General features: G+C 43.2%; 1 protein-coding gene across 12 annotated transcripts in view; it reads left to right on the top strand.

Moving 5' to 3' along the window:
- The window catches only part of TENM1 (teneurin transmembrane protein 1), a 392,346-nt gene that overhangs the window by 65,835 nt on the left and 314,432 nt on the right, over nt 1–12,079 (top strand). Inside the window, exon 1 of one of the 12 annotated variants that reach the window (XM_082208506.1) lies at nt 5,556–5,605. The exons of the other annotated variants lie outside the window; for them this stretch is intronic. The gene's annotated coding sequence lies outside the window, so the exon portion shown is untranslated. Of the gene's footprint in view, nt 1–5,555; nt 5,606–12,079 lie in introns of those variants that run through there. 12 annotated transcript variants of the gene reach the window in all.

The following is a 12,079-nucleotide window of genomic DNA, read 5'->3' as shown; positions in this document are numbered from 1 at the left end:
GTGAGCACTCAGGGCTGATTTCCTTAAGAATGGATCGGTTTGATCTTCTTGCAGTCCATGGGACTCTCAAGAGTCTCCTCCAGCACCATAATTCAAAAGCATCAATTCTTCGGCGATCAGCCTTCTTTATGGTCCAGCTCTCACTTCCATACATCACTACAGGGAAAACCATGGCTTTTACTATACGGACCTTTGTTGGCAAGGTGATGTCTCTACTTTTTAAGATGCTGTCTAGGTTTGTCATTGCTTTTCTCCCAAGAAGCAGGTGTCTTTTAATTTCGTGACTGCTGTCACCATCTGCAGTGATCATGCAGCCCAAGAAAGTAAAATCTATTACTGCCTCCATTTCTTCCCCTTCTATTTGCCAGGAGGTGATGGGACCAGTGGCCATGATCTTCGTTTTTTTGATGTTGAGCTTCAGACCATATTTTGCGCTCTCCTCTTTCACCCTCAGTAAAAGGTTCTTTAATTCCTCCTCACTTTCTGCCATCAAGGTTGTGTCATCTGCATATCTGAGGTTGTTGATATTTCTTACGACAATCTTAATTCTGGCTTCGGATTCATCCAGCCCAGCCTTTCGCATGATGAATTCTGCATATAAGTTAAATAAGCGGGGAGACAATATACAGCCTTGTCGTACTCCTTTCCCAATTTTGAACCAATCAGTTGTTCCATATCCAGTTCTAACTGTAGCTTCTTGTCCCACATAGAGATTTCGCAGGAGACAGATGAGGTGATCAGGCACTCCCATTTCTTTAAGAACTTGCCATAGTTTGCTGTGGTCGACACAGTCAAAGGCTTTTGCATAGTCAATGAAGCAGAAGTAATGTCTTTCTGGAACATTCTAGCTTTCTCCATAATCCAGCGCATGTTTGCAATTTGGTCTCTGGTTCCTCTGCCTCTTCTAAATCCAGCTTGCACTTCTGGGAGTTCTCGGTCCACATACTGCTTGAACCTTCCTTGTACAATTTTAAGCATAACCTTGCTAGCGTGTGAAATGAGTGCAATTGTGCGGTAGTTGGAGCATTCTTTGGCACTTCCCTTCTTTGGAATTGGGATGTAGACTGATCTTCTCCAATCCTCTGGCCACTGCTGAGTTTTCCAAACTTGCTGGCATATTGAGTGTAGCACCTTAACAGCATCATCTTTTAAAATTTTAAATAATTCAGCTGGAATACCATCACTTCCACTGGCCATGTTATTTGCAGTGCTTTCTAAGGCCCATTTGACTTCACTCTCCAGGATGTCTGGCTCAAGGTCAGCAACCACACTACCTGGGGTGTACGAGACATCCATATCTTTCTGGTAAAATTCCTCTGTGTATTCTTGCCACCTCTTCTTGATGTCTTCTGCTTCTGTTAGGTCCTTACCACTTTTGTCCTTTATTATGGTAATCTTTGTACGAAATGTTCCTTTCATATTTCCGATTTTTTTGAACAGATCCATGCTTCTTCCCATTCTGTTGTTTTCCTCTATTTCTTTGCATTGCTCGTTTAAGAAGGCCTTCTTGTCTCTCCTTCCTATTCTTTGGAAATCTGCATTCAATTTCCTGTATCTTTCACTATCTACCTCGCATTTTGCTTGCCTTCTCTCCCCTGCTATTTGTAAGGCCTTGTTGGACAGCCACTTTGCTTTCTTGCATTTCCTTTTCATTGGGATGGTTTTAGTTGCTGTCTCCTGTATAATGTTGTGAGCCTCCATCCATAGTTCTTCAGGCACTCTGTCCAGCAAATCTAAATCCTTAAACCTGTTCCTCACTTCCACTGTGTATTCATAAGGGATTTGGTTTAGATTGTATCTTACCAGCCCAGTGGTTTTTCCTACTTTCTTCAGTTTAAGCTTGAATTTTGCTATAAGAAGCTGATGATCTGAGCCACAGTCAGCTCCAGGTCTTGTTTTTGCTGACTGTATAGAGCTTCTCCATCTTTGACTGCAGAGAATATAATCAATCTGATTTCGATGTTGCCCATCTGGTGATGTCCATGTGTAGAGCCGTCTCTTGTGTTGTTGGAAAAGCGTGTTTGTGATGACCAGCTTGTTCTCTTGACGGAACTCTATTAGCCTTTGCCCTGCTTTGTTTGGATCTCCAAGGCCAAACTTGCCAGTTGTTCCTTTTATCTCTTGATTCCCTACTTTAGCATTCCAATCCCCTATAATGAGAAGAACATCCTTCTTTGGTGTCACTTCTATAAGGTCTTGTAAGTCTTCATAGAATTGGTCAATTTCAGTTTCTTCAGCACCAGTACTTGGTGCATAAACTTGGATTACTGTGATGTTAAAAGGTCTGCCTTGGATTCGTATCGAGATCATTCTATCAATTTTGAGATTGCATCCCAGTACAGCTTTCGCCACTCTTTTGTTGACTATGAGGGCCACTCCATTTCTTTTACGGGTTTCTTGCCCACAGTAGTAGATATGATAGTCATCCGAACTGAATTCGCCCATTCCCATCCATTTTAGTTCACTGATGCCCAGGATGTCAATATTTATTCTTGCCATCTCATTTTTGACCACATCCAACTTACCAAGGTTCATGGTTCTTACATTCCAGGTTCCTATGCAATATTTTTCTTTACAGCATTGGACTTTCCTTTCGCTTCCATGCATATCCACAACTGAGCGTCCTTTCGGCTTTGGCCCAGCCGCTTCATCAGCTCTGGATCTACTTGTACTTGTCCTCCGCTCTTCCCCAGTAGCATGTTGGACACCTTCCGACCTGAGGGGCTCATCTTCCAGCGTCATAACTTTTATATGCCTGTTGTCTTTGTCCATGGAGTTTTCTTGGCAGGGATACTGGAGTGGCTTGCCGGTTCCTCCTCCAGGTGAATCACGTTTGGTCAAAACTCTCCACTATGACCTGTTCATCTTGGGTGCCCTGCTCGGCATAGTTCATAGCTTCTCTGAGTTATTCAAGTCCCTTCGCCATGGCAAGGCAGTGATCCATGAAGGGGCCTAGGAGGGTTAACCCTCCCCATTTGGCTCTCAACACTTTCATATTACATATGTAATGCATATTATCAAACAATAAAATATAAATCTATAAAGCACAAAAATGGGGTGGCCAGCCTGTGATCCTCTGGATATTGTTGGACTCCAATAATCAAGGATGGTGGGAGTTGTCTGCATATTGTAGCACCAGCAGTCTGAGCAATATCACCAGGAATAGGAGGCATAAAGAATTCAAGCAGGAGCAGTCAAATGAAGAGCACTAAACTATCAATTAAGCCAGTCTTCTGGGCCCTTTTAAAAATCATCAGCACAGGGGCAATATCTACCTAGGGAGGCAGTTCCATAAACATGGATTTAAGGAATGCTTAATGCATCTACATTGTAATTTAGGACATAAATCTTAATGAATATTTACATCTGTCTTAAATTGCAGGGGATTTTTAAATGGTGATTCTTTGGTAAGTGTACAGTTTGCTATTGTCTCTCATTGCATAGCACATCTTTACTATCTCTCCCTCTTTCTCCTCCACCCCTTTGCCAAAATCAATTTACTAGCATGGTCAAGGAGATCTGTGTATCCTGTCCGCCAGCCCTATGTGGGTGATTTGTCAGACTTTAAACACAGGATATTATTTGCTCCCTCCCTTTTGACCTTGTATTTCTGATGAGAAGCAGAAAAGGTAATGTGCAATTTCTTTGTAGAAATGAGACCTGGTACATGACAGCACCTGCTGGGTAGTAGAGCCAAGGTGGCCTTTTCCCAGTGAGTAGTGCTCAAGTTCTGAACAGGAATTCCTAGAGTGTTGCCCTATTCACTTGTTCACAAATGAGCATACTGGGGATAGGGAGGGAGAGGGAGAGAGATTCGGAACCACCTCCAGATGTCCTATCTATTGTACAGTCATGATCATTTGTGCTCATGATTTCATTAGGCGAGTCACAGATTATCACACTTTTAATACACTTTACACTTGCAAAAGTTATGGGGTTGTCGTCGCAGAATGGTTCTCCCTTGTCTAAACCAGGTGCAGCACTGTTCCTTATTCCAACAATGGTTACACTTCTTCACTTCCACTCAGTGCATATCCAATAACTTCCCACAGATCTCCTATAAATTTTTATACCTCAAAAGTTCTGATTTGTTTTTGTCCTGTTTTTGTTGAGCTATAGCCCCTTCAAATAGCAATGATGTGATAGCGTTGCAGAACAGACTAAAGCAGAATAAATCTACCACATATGCATTATTCCTTTGCCAAGATAATGTTGCAGTCTGGAAGGACCCACATGCACCAACCTCTTTCTCCAATGTCTTTGGGCATGATGGGTTCACCCTTGGAACCCCTGACTTTCCCACATTCCACAGGAAGGTCTGAAGGGGGCTTCTGGAGATGTCTAGCTTAGAAACCCTTTACCTGTTTCAGTCCTGAAAGTTTGGCGGTGGATCAAGGGCTCAAGGCATGAACACCCCACCTCTCGTGCCCCGTCTGAGGACCCGAAAGGGGCTTTTGTTTATATGTACTGTATGTATTTGATCAAGTTCTCAGTTTTGCATTTGCAAACATTTAATCTTTAATCTAGTGCAAAAAATATTGAAACTTCGTAATAATACAAATAGAACAAACAAAATAATTATATTGTATTACAAGCCATATAAAATATCACATCCAGATGAAAAAAGGAAGGAAAGAAAAACAAAGAAAGATCATATGAGAGAAAAAAGAACTAAAAGGACCAAAGGATATTCTCTCCGCCCTCCAAAAGAACACAAAAACATGAACAAGTCTTATATATCCACTTCACACATTGAAAAATGCATGCACAATAGACAAGAAATGAAAATCAATAACAAAGAACAGTGAATGCTGGTGATAATCAAATGCACATTCTCGTAAGGAGGAATAAATTTGAATTGCGTGACCAGGCGGTGACCGCCCCAGCCCCCAGGGAACACCAGAAATGACTCATGACGTGTTACAGAATTAAAATTTGGCCACAACTTTTTTAAACTCTCAAATGTAGGAAGACCTTGGCTTAGGCCTTGGGCGTGTATACCTCCCAGCCCCCCAGCAGAGGGAACTGGGGCTCATTAGGATAAATGGGATATGGGGGTGCTCTGTGAGACGTATGTGTACACAAGCAGCTTACCCCATATCCCCGCACGCAGGATAGTTCACTGACAACCTTTCAGTGTATGGCCAGTGGCACCCATATTACAACCCCTTTAAGGGGGGACCCTGGAATCGCTGCCACAGGGGAGGGGATGAGTCACCAATTCATGCCCCCGCCCCCCAATTTTAGGGAAGACTAAAGGATTCCTCCCAAGGCTTTAAACTGCCAAAGTTGTGACAAATTGCTATGGGGAAGACAAAACCTGCCAATGCAGGAAAATTTCTTCCTGGCTCTTCAACAGCAACCAGTCAAAAGACTGTGGCAGCATCCACTAAACAGGAAGAAAAAGGTTAACCCGTAAACAAGAAACATTAAACAAAGGGAGGGTTGGGTGGGTGAAGCTCCTGAGTGACTGCCTGGCTGCTGCCTGCTCCTCCCCCTATTTATGCGACTGGCCCCACCTCCCAGCATAGTAACTTGACTACTGAGGCTGGGCGTGAGCCTTCAAAGAACAGCACAGAGAGGCAGACCCAGCCCACACAAACTGGTAAGTTCCCTGAGGTCCAAAGCCCCTCGCTCGATCCCACAAAGTACACCCACAGTGTAAAGTGTGAATGCTCGTTATCAAAAAAATATCCAGGATAACAAACCTCCCCCCAAAAGGAAATGAATAGAAATTGTCAATCTATCATTTGAGGTGAAGGAAAACAAATCTTCCTCTTCCTTCAGACCATTATTGATCAACTTTATACTGTATTCCTTTATCGTTGTGACCTGTGACCCTGGAATTTCTTTCCATTGAAGGGTGGCGTATATTTTTTTGCGAATTAATACAGGCAACCCACCCATTTACGTGTGTTCAATATGTGTGTGACTGTGCATACACGCACTGCATTGAACCAGGAAGTGACCTGAAAACATCACAAAATGGGTGGGACAGGATGGGACACAGTGCCTCAGAATTTAACCCCAATGCAAATGGGGTAAAGTAAAGGTAAAGGTACCCCTGCCCGAACGGGCCAGTCTTGACAGACTCTGGGGTTTGTGCGCCCATCTCACATCTATTGGCCGGGGGCCAGCGCTGTCCAAAGACACTTCCGGGTCACGTGGCCAGCGTGACAACACTGCTCTGGTGAGCCAGAGCCGCACACGGAACGCCGTTTACCTTCCCGCTGGTAAGCGGTACCTATTTATCTACTTGCCCCCGGGGGTGCTTTCGAACTGCTAGGTGGGCAGGCGCTGGGACCGAGGAGCGGGAGCGCACCCCGCCGCGGGGATTCGAACCGCCGACCTTTCGATCGGCAAGCCCTAGGCGCTGAGGCTTTAGCCCACAGCGCCACCCACGTCCCTGCAAATGGGGTAGTTGCCTGTAAATCATTCAGGATTATTATTTCTGGCTTGACTGAGCTCTCAAGTGCATAAATATGGGCACATCTGGAATATTTAACTTGATATTTTAAAGCTCTGGAAAGTCCAAAACTTCAATAATGGAAGTTTAAGAGCCATGAATTTTTATGTCAGAGCTTATCAGTCCTGAACTGAATTTCAGATTCTATCCTGCAGCTCTGCAAGGAGAAAGTTAATGATGGCTGCTTCCTTTAGATTTCCTTTGAATACCTTATGCACAGACTTTTATTTTATTTTAGCAAACTGCATCAGATTGGCAGTTGATTAATCGATTAGATATGTTTTGCCCTGTTCTATTGACATAGTTCTTCATTCCCCCCCCCCCAATGCTTATCTGATGTGCTGTGGCACAACAAACGAAAAACGCCAGCCTCCCTAGAGAATCCCACATGTTGATAGGAAAGAAAGTGATCCTTTCCAGTTCTTTATTACCTAATAAGATACATTTTAGGCTCCTCTGCTGGATATAAGTAAAGTGACAGTATCTTTATTACCAATTAAACTTTCAGTGCTCACGCAGTCTGGCATAGGAGTGCACAAGCAGCCATTGGCTTAAATCCTGCTGTGATTGCTAGAAAGTGAGGGCCTCATAGCTATGGAATGGAATATTAACAAAAGATGCTACAGTTCAGAGAGTACAAAAACAAGGAAAGGGGGGGGGGATGAAGAAACCTTCCCCATTGGTGAGGTTTAGAACCTGGAAAGCCAATATAGTCAGTCTGATGGCTTAATATATTTCTGTGGTGAATATACAGAGTGAGTAGGAAAAATGCAACACATTTGCAATACGGAAAGACGGTGGTCAAAAAGCTGCAAATTTAGCTAAACACGTTGTCCAAAAAGGATCATTTGGTGATGCTTGTCTTGGTCCCATGAGGGTTAACTGTCAGGAACCCCAGATATGACTGAAGTCGTAGCACTCCTGACACTCCGTGCTGCTGGACCATCTATGCAGGGGTGGCTGACCAGTTGCCTTCCAGATATTGTTGCATTAAAATCCCCATCAGGCCAACCCAGCATAACAATAAGCAATAGAAGTTGCAATCTAAAAATACCTGGTGGTCCGCAGGTTCCTTGCCTCTGTGTTAATGCCTAGTGGAACCTATAATCTGGAGGCAAAATGCAGTAGCCTCTCTAGCAGTACAGACTTCTTAAACTTGTCGGTCAGTTTGTGTTGTGGGCTGGTCCAAAAAATCTTCCTGCCCAAAGAGGCACCCCCAAGTTTTGGATCTGCATGTGCACTTTAAATGGTTGTCATCACCAAAGGTCCAGTTGGAAAAGCTAGCCTTAAAAATAAGTCTGCAGCAGTTAGTAGGTCACAAAAAGATTTACCAGCCAGCTTGAACCCCTCCCTACACTACTTAAAAAAACAACAACAACCACACACACACACGAGACACTTTCTCTCTTTCTACAGCTATTGTGGGGTTACAGGATCATCTTTAAAAATGAAACATGAAATTGGGGAAAGACACCTGTCATTTTCTTTTAACTTTAACAGGAGTATTTGTCCTGACCCCCCCCCCCCACTTTCCAAAGGATGAAAAAGACCATGGACAAAAATTAAAATTATGCTCAATTTAACAAATGTGGGAGTGTTGCCTAATTTATATTCTAAAGATGTAATACAAATTTCTTTGCTCATAAAGGGGATAAATCAAAATATGACAGGTCTTTATTTTATCTACTTTTATTCTCCAGAGAACTCAAGGTAGCATACATGATTCATCCACTCCTCATTTAATCCCCAGAACTACCCTGTAAAGTAGGTCAGGCGGGGAGGCAGTGACTGGCCAAAGGTCATCCAGTGACCTTCATGGCTGAGTTCGGATTTGAACACCCAGGTTCTTGCCCAACACTCTAGCCATTACAATATACACCCTCACACACACCTAATTATATGCAAAGTTCAGATGAAGTGGGCTTGTTTGTCATGCCCCAGGTCTGTACACCAAGTACAAAGAGGGTACACCAAGTACAATAGATTCCCTCTGGCCTTCATGTTAACATGCTTTACAATGCTGAGATGAGGAGATCCCTCTGTGGAATCTAGCTTCTATATGTGGATCATGAACAGTGAGATTGGGCTGTAAATCTAATTTCAAAAAAAAGAAAGAAAAGAGTTTCATGCCACATATGAAAAGAAACTTTATTTTATCCCTTCCAGCACCCTAAAGAAATGACAGTTCCCAGAATTCCTTAATGGGAAAGCCATGACTGTTAAAATAGTGCTTTAATTGCAGTGTGGATGTGGCAAGAGTTGTCCTTTGGATTTAATCTGAATTTTGAGAAAACTGTAGTACCCAAATGCATTGAAAAGTATGCACCTTAGGATAAAATAGTTATGGAAATGAGTACACTGAGATACAATATGTAATTTATATATGCATTTTGTGATAAAATATGTATTAGTGAAAATTCATATTTAAATAAACACCTAAAAACTTCACAGATTACTGTGAAAATGGACACATGAATGAGCCCATGTGAGACAGACACCAGAAATAAACTGATGTATCATCCTTTCTTTAGAGTACAGATGATGATTCTTGGAGGTGTGACATCTGCCAGGATAACAGCTCTTGTTTGTTCGCTTTTTAATTATTATTATCTCGTTTTTTGAAGGGGAGAAATGTATAAAGCGTCTTGTTGCTAGACAGCTCTTTATTGGCTGTGCATTTGAAGTGGCTCAGGAGAACTGTTTTATCAAAGAGCTGACAGTCATTTACACCCAATAAATTAAGCTTGATAAATGGATCTACCTGTTTCTGTCCAGAGCCCAAAATAAACTTGGGGATTTGCTTAATGGACTTGTTGTTTGTTGGGCTGTTTCTGCCAATGAACACTGTGTTCATCAATGAGCTGCAGTTGTTTTTCTAGTTATTATGCCAACATATTGAAAGACATGCTGCAAATTACATACAGATTCTTGTGACAGAGAGCCTATCTTGTTTAGAAAAACGGAAAGAGGAGTCAGGAAAGTAGGAGTTTGAGCAGGGAATGAGCAAGGTGGGGTGCTTAAACCTTTTGCTATCTTCTTCAAATAACCCTGCTGAGTTGTTTTGCCCTTCCCAATGTTAGAACACAGGGAACAATATATTATTCTGGCGTGGGCATGTTGGGGTGGAGAGGGGGCAAAGTCCTGTTGCAGGTTTGGACCTCATTCCACGCATGCAGCAACTTAGTGGAATCCCATCCTTAGTCAACCTCCTTCTTCTGAAGGTGCACTCAACAGAAATGAGCAGCTTTTCCTCAGTTTTCTTCTTCTAAGATTGGGTTGCTATGATGGAGCAGTGTGGAGAAGCTACAATCTCCACAAATCTAATAAATTCAGTAAGGGTATCTGTATTTCTACTGTTGCAGTGACAACTAACAGGCTTGAGAGACTAACCAAATAGTTATGGTGTCTTCATGGACTAGAGTGCATTTCACTGCAGGCATGAGGAGCAGGACTGTAGTCCAGGGATATTGAAACTACAGTGGTGCCTCGCAAGACGAAATTAATTCGTTCCACAAGTTTTTTCTTCTTGCGAGTTTTTCGTCTTGCGAAGCACGGTTTCCCATAGGAATGCATTGAAAATCAATCAATGCATTCCTATGGAGACCGTCTGGGGACAGAGGGGAAGCGGCGCGCGCCTTCCCCTCTGTCCCCGGACCTGTTTAAAGCAAGGGAAGGGGCAGCGGGGAGAATCGCTTCTCCCCGTTGCCGCCCCTTGGTTCAAAAGGGGTCCGGGGAGAGAGGGGAAGGCGTGCGCACCTTCCCCTCTGTCCCCCGAGATTGCGGGGCTGGCAACGGGGAGAAGCGATCTTCTCCCCGCCGCCCCTTGCTTCAAAAGAGGTCCGGGGACAGCAGGGAAGACGCGCTGCGCTTCCCCGCTATCCCCGGAGCTTGCGGGGCAAGCTTCGTTTTGCGAAGCAAGCCCATAGGGAAATGCGTCTTGCGAAGTGGCTAAGAAAATGAAAAACTCCTTCGTCTAGCGAGTTTTTCATCTTCCGAGGCGTTCGTCTTGCGGGGCACCACTGTATGGTTCTTTCACAAGAGTAAGATTATAGGAACCTGTCATGCCACTGGCCCATCTATGTTGGTATGTCTATGTTGTCTACACTGAATGGAGTCTTTCCCACTCCTACCTAGAGATGGAAAGGATTGAAGTTGGTACTACCTTCATTCAAAGCATAGGCATTACCACTGAGCTATGGGCAATGATCTTGCAATGATCCAAACCAAGAATGTGGTCACAGAAAGGCGAGAGTGATTGAAAAGCAGATCGAAGCAGATGCTGGAGCAGCTGTTGCTGCAACAAAGGCTCTTGATCCCCCATCAAACCTCCTGTTATACCTAACTGGATTAATTAGGCCTAGCTTATTTTTCAAAAAGAAGTGCATGGAAACTTTGCAACATGAAGAGCTCTTCAGTCGTGCAGGATGACTCAGCAGGTTTCATACCTCACGGGTTTCAAAATTAACTAGGCAGCTCATGTAACAGCTTAAGTTCAGAAATCTCATCCAGTTTCAGGCTTGGTAATTAAAATTTCCCCAAAAAATAAAACATTCAAGCTTCCATTGTTCTGAATTTGAAGCTTCACCACAAATAGCACATGTATCAGAGGGGAGAAGTAGAAATTTGGGCATGCAATCTCCTATTTCTCTCACTCTGTTGCCCAAATTTGATTATGCTGTCTTCCGCATTCCCCTTCAATAATGTGGTGAACCTGCCACTCCTTGGCAATGACGGCTGCTTGTGCAGAGGATACACTTTTGCTCTTTCTCCTCTTCGCGGAGGGGAGATTTGCACAAAGGGTATCTCTGCATTGTGCTCAGTATGTTATTGTGCATTGTGGCAATGATGTTGTAATGTAATATTGTATTTTAATTTTGCAATCCACCCCATTACTTCAGGGTGAAGGGCGAGTAATTAACAACAGCAGCTATAGGTGTCAGTGGCGTAGCGTGGGTTGTCAGCACCCGGGGCAAGGCAAGTAATTTGCGCACCCTAACCCTAACCCCCAGATGTTGCGCCCGGTGCGGCTGCCCCCCCCTGCACCCCCGCTACGCCACTGATAGGTGTTCATCTGCTTATGTTAGAATAGGCTGCTTTCGCCACTCATGTATCAACTGCAGCAAAGACGAGAAGTATGGCGGGCACAGAGAGAGAGGCAGAGAGAAAGAATCAAAATCAGAAGGAAAACCTTTTCCCATGATCTGTACTGCTGGGGAAATGTTAACATTCATTGGAACTGACCTGCCAAAACAGCTAAAAATAATAATTATTGAAGATATTTATAAACAGATATTTTATTATATGCATTTTGAAGCAGCATACATAAAATAATCTATAGGGAATGAGACAATAAAGCGAAGTCACCCATGGAGGTTCATGGTCATGTGGAGAGTTGAACTTTAATCTCCTAGATCTTAGTCTAATGATCTAACTACTACACCACACCAGCTCTCTCTTGTTCTTTTAATGTTTAATCTACAATTTGTTTTCAGAGTAGCTTTAATTTTATTTTAGTTTTATTATTTTTTTAAAGTTAACTTTTTAAAAGGTAGCTTTTAAGAGTTTGTTTTAAGTTTGTTTAAAGCCGAAGTTTTAATTAAGACTTCGGCTAAG

The sequence above is a fragment of the Podarcis vaucheri genome (genome assembly GCF_965113315.1).
Source record: "Podarcis vaucheri genome assembly, chromosome: Z".
Taxonomy (NCBI): Eukaryota; Metazoa; Chordata; class Lepidosauria; order Squamata; family Lacertidae; genus Podarcis; species Podarcis vaucheri.
This window is presented reverse-complemented; position numbering and strand designations above follow the sequence as displayed.